The sequence below is a fragment of the Pteronotus mesoamericanus genome, unplaced genomic scaffold (genome assembly GCF_021234165.1).
Source record: "Pteronotus mesoamericanus isolate MK-2021 breed Mesoamerican mustached bat unplaced genomic scaffold, CSHL_Meso_final scaffold_1186, whole genome shotgun sequence".
In the NCBI taxonomy this organism is placed as follows: Eukaryota; Metazoa; Chordata; class Mammalia; order Chiroptera; family Mormoopidae; genus Pteronotus; species Pteronotus mesoamericanus.
The window spans coordinates 13114082-13121977 of NW_026555302.1; positions in this window are offsets into that span (position 1 = coordinate 13114082).

Below are 7896 nucleotides of genomic sequence, written 5' to 3' on the forward strand. Positions count from 1 at the left end.
ATGTCGCTTAGTCCCGGGGTAAATCCGACAGTCTGAGGCTAGAAGGGACCCAGACTGTCTGTCTTTGAGCCTCTGGCCCATGGGATGCCACTTACACCTGACTCGCTCCATCCCTCTGCTGTACTGTGGTGCGCTTTTCAAATCCTCCGAGCGAGGACTTCAGGGTCAGGAGCATAGGGTAAGAGGATGATGAAGAGAGGAAGGAGGAGTTTCAGCTCGTCCTGAGATTGCCCCCAATGACATAAGCATGGGGGTAACTTTTGCCTTACTTTGTGCATATCATACCTCTCCTGACCTGGTCAGCTTCAATGAACGAGCGGTCATTCCTCTCTCCCTTCTCTTCTCTTTGGGATCCTCCTCTACCTCAGGGAGGTTAGCATAGCGAATCTTGGAGTTCTTTGAGATTCTGATGAAAGAAGTCCTCTTTCCAGATAAAAAATGAAAATATTCACATAAACACCAAGCTTCATGGAAAACCGTGGAGGGTCCCCAACCTCCACGTGGGGCCCAGGATTAGAGCCCCACCCTATCCCCATCTGTGTTTTATGGCTCAGAAAAGCTCTTTGTGGCTTCCTCAATGGAGACCAGAACTGTAATTAACTGCTAAGCACTCAAGCCCTGGACCTGATTTAAATATTCCAAAGATAAGACATCTTCCTTTGCCTAGTACACATTTAACTTTCAGGGATTCAGGAAGCTCAAACCCTGTGTATAATTTGGCATCAAGTTCAGAGAGGTTTCCATTAAAGTCTGTGACCTGAGGAGAGAGCTCCAGGTTCATTGGCGGGGGGGGGGGGGGGGCGGGCGGTGTTTGTGGTCAGGCAGAGCTCAGCGGGCCCGCTCGCAAGTGGAAATTTACAGTAAAATGGTGTCAATGTTAGTCAAGGTCTGGGGGGCTGAGGAGCAGGTCTGGATTCTCTTCCATTTATACCTTCAGCCATCGTAGGTCTGTGGCTTCTAGTTTTTACTCTTCCTTCCATTACTGTTTTTTTCCTGATGAAAAGGCAACTAAATGGCTTATGCTCTCCTGGGCTGGCCATTGGCTCTTACCACATCCAGCATCAGAGTTCTGTAAGTGGAAGCTTCTCGACCAAAGCCTCAAAGGTCAGAACAACTTACTATGTAAAAGGTGGTGCTGAGCAAAGACCCGGGACCTCACCCTAGAGAGTGGCATGCGGCAGTTTTGTACATGACACTCGCTCCACTGTCTTCTAGGTGTCTAACTTCTCTGGCTGAGAAGCAAAACAGGATTTGATAACAGCAAATACAAAACAAACCCTTTATATTTGTAGGGAGAGTGCTCAGCCATTATCCAACTGACTTTTAAAACAATAATTTAGGTATGTTACTTTATCATTAAAGCTGGTGTTTCACCCTCAGTAATGGTGGCCAGTTGTCTAAGTTAAACATTTGCTTAGATTCATAGTGTCGATGTCCCGGATTTCCTCCTGTTCCTACTTCTCATTCACTGTTCAGTTTAGAGACTCCTTTTCCACTGTGTTTCATTTTCTGTTTTTAAGCTGGGTCTGCTAATGTCTGTGCTGCCCAGAAGCTTAAGAGAAATAGTAGAACGGCTGTGATGCCTTGTAAAATCGGGGTGCTGCCACCAAGCTGTAGAGTTCTGCCCCCTCAAGGACTGTCCCATCTGCCTCCCCCCTTTGCATCCCCATGGACCCCAGCCCAAACCAGGCCCTCTTAGCTCCCCTGGGGCTCTTACAGCAACCTCCCCTTCTCACAGCCCAGCCTCCCTCTCTCTAGTTCCTCAAGTGCGCCGTTGTCTCGTGCATCTGTTCGGGATCTTCTCTGTTCATAACCCTGGCACTTGGATTCCTTCTGCAACTGTCATTTCAGACTCACAAGACCTGGCCCCAACCTGCCTTCTCGGTTACCCTCTAGGACCTTCCAGTTTCAACAGCAACCAGACCATATCATGACTTCCCCGAACCCACCACCCCCACCTTCTTCCACCTCCGGCTTCTCATTGCACTCAGAAGACAATCTCGTCCCCCGGCTTCGGTTCCCAGGGTGCAATGTCACCAGCTTCATCTCCCACCCTGCGTCCCCTCGTCCATTCCATTCCAGCCACACTGTCGTCCGGTTCTCTCAACACTTCACACTTGTGTCCACTTTGAAGCCTTCAGACTCGCTTTCCTTCTTTAACGCACTTCCTCCTGCTTCTCACTGGCTGGTTTCTTCTGGTCGGTCTGCTCTTGGCTTCACATCCGCTGCCCTGACCTCCCTGTCTAATGTAACCGCCAGTCATTCTGTCTCATAGTCCCACCTTCATTCCCTACCTGTCACTTTTAGCTGTCTTCTATTTTCCATGTTTGCTCATTTAGTACCGTTGAATGTTTATGAGGTTTGTTTCATTGCCTTCCTTAGTAGATTGTATATCCCATGAGGACAGGAATTATGTCTGCTTTTATCATTTTAATGCCAGAGCCTCAAACAGTTGCTGACACATTATAGGCACTTAATAAATCAAGAGTTATTGAAAGAAGCCATGGGAAAGGACACAGGCAGTTGCAGGAGAACATCTACCTCGGTGCGGGGCGGGGAGGGGCTGGCCAGAGGGCGGGCACCTTTGAGAGGAGGTGTTTGGACTTAGAGAGCTGGGCACACACAGGAGAGGATGCTCTGCTCATAAGGAGATAGGGAACATGCAGTGCATTCTGGAAACTACAAGATGTTTTGTTACAAACCCATTGTGGAATTCTGTTGGGGTTGAATTAAGGGAGAATGGCAGGAGATGAGGCTAGACCAGCGGTTTTCCACCTTTTTCATTCCAGGGCACACATAAACTGATTACCAAAATTCTGTGGCACATCAGAATTACTATATTACATTTTGTTGTTGTTGTTGTTGATCTGACCAAAAAAAAAAAAAATAGGTACAATTTTGATTCATTCATACTGGATGGCTCCTGTTGTGTCAGTTGTTGTCATTTTTTCAATCTAACAATCTAAGGGAAAAGAGGTCAGTGCTCCTGAGTAAATAGGCCCTGCCTGTTCTAAACATTCTGCGGCACACCCGAGTGCCACAGCGCACAGGCTGGAAATTGCTAGACTGGACAAAGAGGAAGAAGTCGTGTCTTGAAGGATCCTGCGTGTGTCATCTTGATGAGCGTCTGCATTGCTTGGGGAGCGGGAGCAGCTGGTAGATTTTACGTAGTGAAGCAACTCAGTCAGGTTTTGTGTTAGGACTATCGCTCCAGCGGCATGACAGAGGATGATGGGAGATGGGCAGCCTTGAGGAGAAGAGAGGAGTCAAGAGGTGACCGTCCTGGTCCAGGAGGGACATGGCGAGGTCTGGAGCAGTGGTGTAACCATCAAGCGGAAATTTGGAGAATGGCCAGGCACCTTATCCGAAGGCACCATCAATAGGATTTGTTGACAGAGTCATGGGAAGATTTTGGACAAGGGAGAGACCCCTGGTCCTCCCTCCCTGGTTCCATTTGATGGAGGACCTCAGGGTCTCTATGGGCAGGAGGGCTATGGAGCTTGGGGAAAAGACGCACCCCTTCTGTGAGCCCCAGTGGCTCATGGAGGCCCTCAGAGAGTCACATCCACTGCAGAGCGAATTTGGATTGAAATTTGTGTTCTCCTCCCTTGCTACTTCCACGAGCCGCTGCTATCTGATGCCCTCTCAGGCTCTCCTGAGACACAGCGCCTATGGTTACAGTCCCCACCATCTGCTGCACTTATCCCTCTAGGCCACCAGAATGGGATTAAGAGAGTGAGTCCTGCTCCTCTGTCCTCTCACATACGATACGAGCCATCACGTCCCACGTTTCTCTCACATTCAAATAGGATGAGACAAAGTGCCAAGGACCTAAGTTTTTTTCACAGCCTACTTATGCTTGTCTACTGAATTGTAATACACTTTTAAATTTGATACGACCCCTGTTTTAAATCATAATGTACTTAGAGTTACCACACCCTTTCCTGACATCTTCCTATTCAGCACACACTCTGCCACCTTAGTTTCAGCCATTCCCCGCCAACTAGCCTTCCTCCTTCCCTTCGTCCCTCTGGAGACTATCCTTCAGTGCTAGGCACTGCTCTCTCCGGCTGGCACTCAGGCCTGCAGAGAAGTCCCAGTCCGTGCCCACAAGGATCCGTGGCCAGCGGCCCCTCCAGCTAGCCTCTCCGGCATTTGCTTTGCGTGTGGAATGCAGGCCACGTGCCCAGGAGGGAAGCTGGGGGTGGAGATGCTGACCGGGGCCGCCGGCAAACGACGACTCTAAGGAGGTCCTGGGAAAACGGCTGAGTGACAAGGAACTGGGTCCTGGAGACAGGAGCCCAGAGCCATCTCTGTCTCTGCAAGTGAGGGGGGCGGGGTGGAGATAAAGTCAGAGGAAACTCAGAAACGTTGCTCATGATGTTAGAGGAGAATGAAAAGAATGAAGGGAAGCATTTTAAGCAAAAGGACGTGTTCAGCGGTATGTGCTGCTGCAGAAAGGTCAAAGGAGAAAAGGGCGGCATCTTCACTGGGTTGGTGATGTGGATGCCAGAGGCACAGTTAGAAGGGCAGCTTCGCAGGCTGCTCGGGCAGCAGCTGGAGAGCAGAGGGGAGGGAAGGACGTTAAGAAAGCTGAGCTGCAGACAAGATGAGACATTGGGCAATATCTGGGCAGAACATAAACGGTATTGGGAGGGGCATTGTTTGGTTCTGCTTCTAAAAGTGCAAAGCTCTGATCTATGATGTAGGTAGAATGGAATATCTTTGCATGGTAGCATTCCTGCCAACGTTGTAAGGTGCCTGGGCGCTGATGGCCTGGGACTCCTGCTGGCACCCAGCACCTCTTCCTATGCAAAGTGAGGTCCAGGGAAAAACACGGGCTCCCTCCACTTTCTCTCCGCCCCTCCCCCCATGACTTTCAGTTCTTTGGAGAAATAAAACTAAAGATGACCCAGGAGCAAAGCAGCCTTAGTGATGGCCACATGGGTATAGGATGCTATTCTAGGGACCGAGTCTAGGGTTCCTTCCTGGCGACGCCCAGTTGGAAGTGGGTGGCCAGAGATCATTAAAGGAGAGGTGAGCAGAGGCGACAGCCGCTTTGCCCAGAGAGGGCAGCGTCCTGAGCGCCTCCACAGCCGAGCGCCAGCACGGTCCTAGGGACGACGCTGTAGGCAGCAGGTGCAGGAGGGAGGGTGCCTGTGCACCCCAAGGGAGCTTCCCAGGAAGCGTCGCTCAAGGAAGATGTGTAAGTGTCATCCATCTTCTGCTCCCACACACAAAACCCTTGCCAGTTGCCAGTGGGTCAAGGTGCTGCCTTACAGTTAACACAGAGATTTGACCCGGGGTCCATTAAACATGGACAGACTTTGTGGGTCCATGAACCTTCTGAAATCATCTTAAAAAACTGCATTTTTTAAATGCCTAACTATGGGTTTTACTGCACTTTCAGAGGAGTTCATGAGCTCTGTGAGAACACGAATCACTGTGTTAGCCCAGCATACAATACATCCAGGTGAGCAAGCGTGGGCAACGCCTCCGAACCCACCGGCTCTCAGTGGTGGGCAGAGGTGGTGTCCCCCGAGCATCCCTGGTCCTAGGGCCTGCCGCCGAAGGTTGGCGGAAGGTTAAATTGATTTGGCAGTGGTCTCCATGGCCTCCAGCAGCTCTCCCCTGAAATAGTCTCTGAGAGGTGATTCTGGGTATTTGGTGATTTTAGGAAACGGGGAAGTACGGTCAGATAAAGCAGGGTTGCACAGTGACTTGCACTTTCCTTTCCTGGATGCTGTGCCTTGATCAGAAGCGCCTCCCAGTCCTTAAAACCTCAAAATGTTCAAAACTAGCTCTCCCTGCCCTCCCCCATTGAAAAGATTCAATTTTCTGAAACTATCTCTCTATGTGTTAAAGTTTTCCTTTTTGATTGTGTCAGTGTGACAATTACTTTTAGTAAATAATTAAATGGCATAAACATACTACACATTTACATAACTTAAACTTGTATATTTAAAATGCTATTGAAGAGGAATCCCTAAATGAGAAGAGGGGCTTCCCCCATTTGTTCATGTAAGGGTGCGTGAATATTATTTATCAGCAAGCAGACACATTCAGCATCAACCCTATTCCAATGTTTCACTTTTAAGGATTGAAACATTGAGAACCCGCATTCACAAGAATAAGTAAAAGGGAATGGAAGTTTTATTATAGCAATGTCAATTCTTTGAACTCCTTCCCAGCTATATGCCCAAAATTACATAGTGACTTATCATCAACGTTGAATCAGTGCTTTAGCATCTGACAACTTAATTGGCCCTCCATCCAAGTTGATGAAAGGAGAGAAATGGAAGCCGCTGGGCTTGAGGAGGATTTGTCACACGATCCTTTGAAGCAGTCAAGGCCTCAATACCTGTACCAATATTTCAGATTGTCTCTGTCACACCAACGTTTTTGGTTTTTTTCTTGTATGGTTGCTTGATGACAAGGACCCATAATAAATAGGAGTGAAATGAGTAGAATGGAAGAATGGTGTGATCTTAGGAAAGAATGCTTTTGGAAACTGGAAATCTGAACACCCATTTCTTCACCCCTTGCTTGTGCGCCCCTTGGGAAGTCAGCCTCATCCTCGTTTAAAGACCTCTGGCGCAGCATCAGGCATGGTTCCGTGCAGGCACTGGACAGAAATGTGGCACTAATACTAGCTGGTAACATGACACAACCCAGAGGGAACGCGGCGCAACCGAGTCCGCAGTCAGGCAGTGTCAGCGTGCGTCCCGTGCCAACAACCAGCACTGTCACTCAACATTATGTACTCCCAGCGTGTGAGCGCAGGTCCCCCTCAGGCCAGCCGATGACTGCCCCGCTCTTGAGGACACGCACCGCTTGTCTACTTGGCAAAGCTGATATTCAGGAACTCCTAGGGGGAAATACGCACCAGGCTTCCCCCACAGTGGTAGCCCCACTCTCTGGGTGGCGTGTGCTGGTTTCTGTCTGCGCCACTAGCTAGGCCCGCTGTGGTCCACAGCGCAGGCCCCCTGCACCCGACACCGCCCATCACTGGGGCGTGGTCTCTGCATTCAGAGTTTCCCCAGAGGAGGGGCTTGGGCAGCAACCTGGGTGGAAGAGCGAGCCAACGTCAACTGCTAAGCAAACACACTCCCTTTACGTTGGTGGTTACGTTGCTGCGGGGGTCGGAGGGCACCCACACACCAGTTAGGCGTGGTCACACCACGTCCCTGTCATCTACAACAATGCAGCATGGATTTGGAGGCCTGGAGGTTTATGAAGGTAAAAGAGTGAACTGGTAAGGACTTGTTTCAAAGTCAGGCTCTGCTGCCGTCATTTTGAATACGTTATTTTAGATTCTCCACCCTTCGGTATCTTCATGCACAGTGTGAGGGAGTTGAGCAAGAAAAACATTTCGAGAACTTATTTGTCTAAAAACGATTTTTAAAATATTAATAGATTTGATGAGATCCCAACAGAAGGGAGCACATGAAAAATAACACATGCTATAGGTCCAAGGAGAATACGATATATATGAATAAATGTTATATATGTACACATGCATATCTACTAAACATTGAGTAATATTTTAGATATATGATGAAATGGCAAAGCATGAAGACAAAACATGGATCAACAGGATGCAGCACAGCACAATGCGTGAGGCTCGAGTTTTCATGTGCCTTCCTATTACTCCTGGGGATGGCATACCAGTTCTTAAAGAGAAATTATTGCATAATAACAATGACAGTGTTTTTCTGACATGCATATTACAAAACGTATTATAAAAGAAGCATATTAGAGGCCTGAAGTAGACTAATTACTTGGTACATATTTGTCAAGTGAATGAAGAAATGACCCAGCATTGGTGGCGTGTCCAGCTAGGGCAGAACTTAGAAGCAGAGCAGCAAGACACAAGACACAGGCAGGACTGTGACT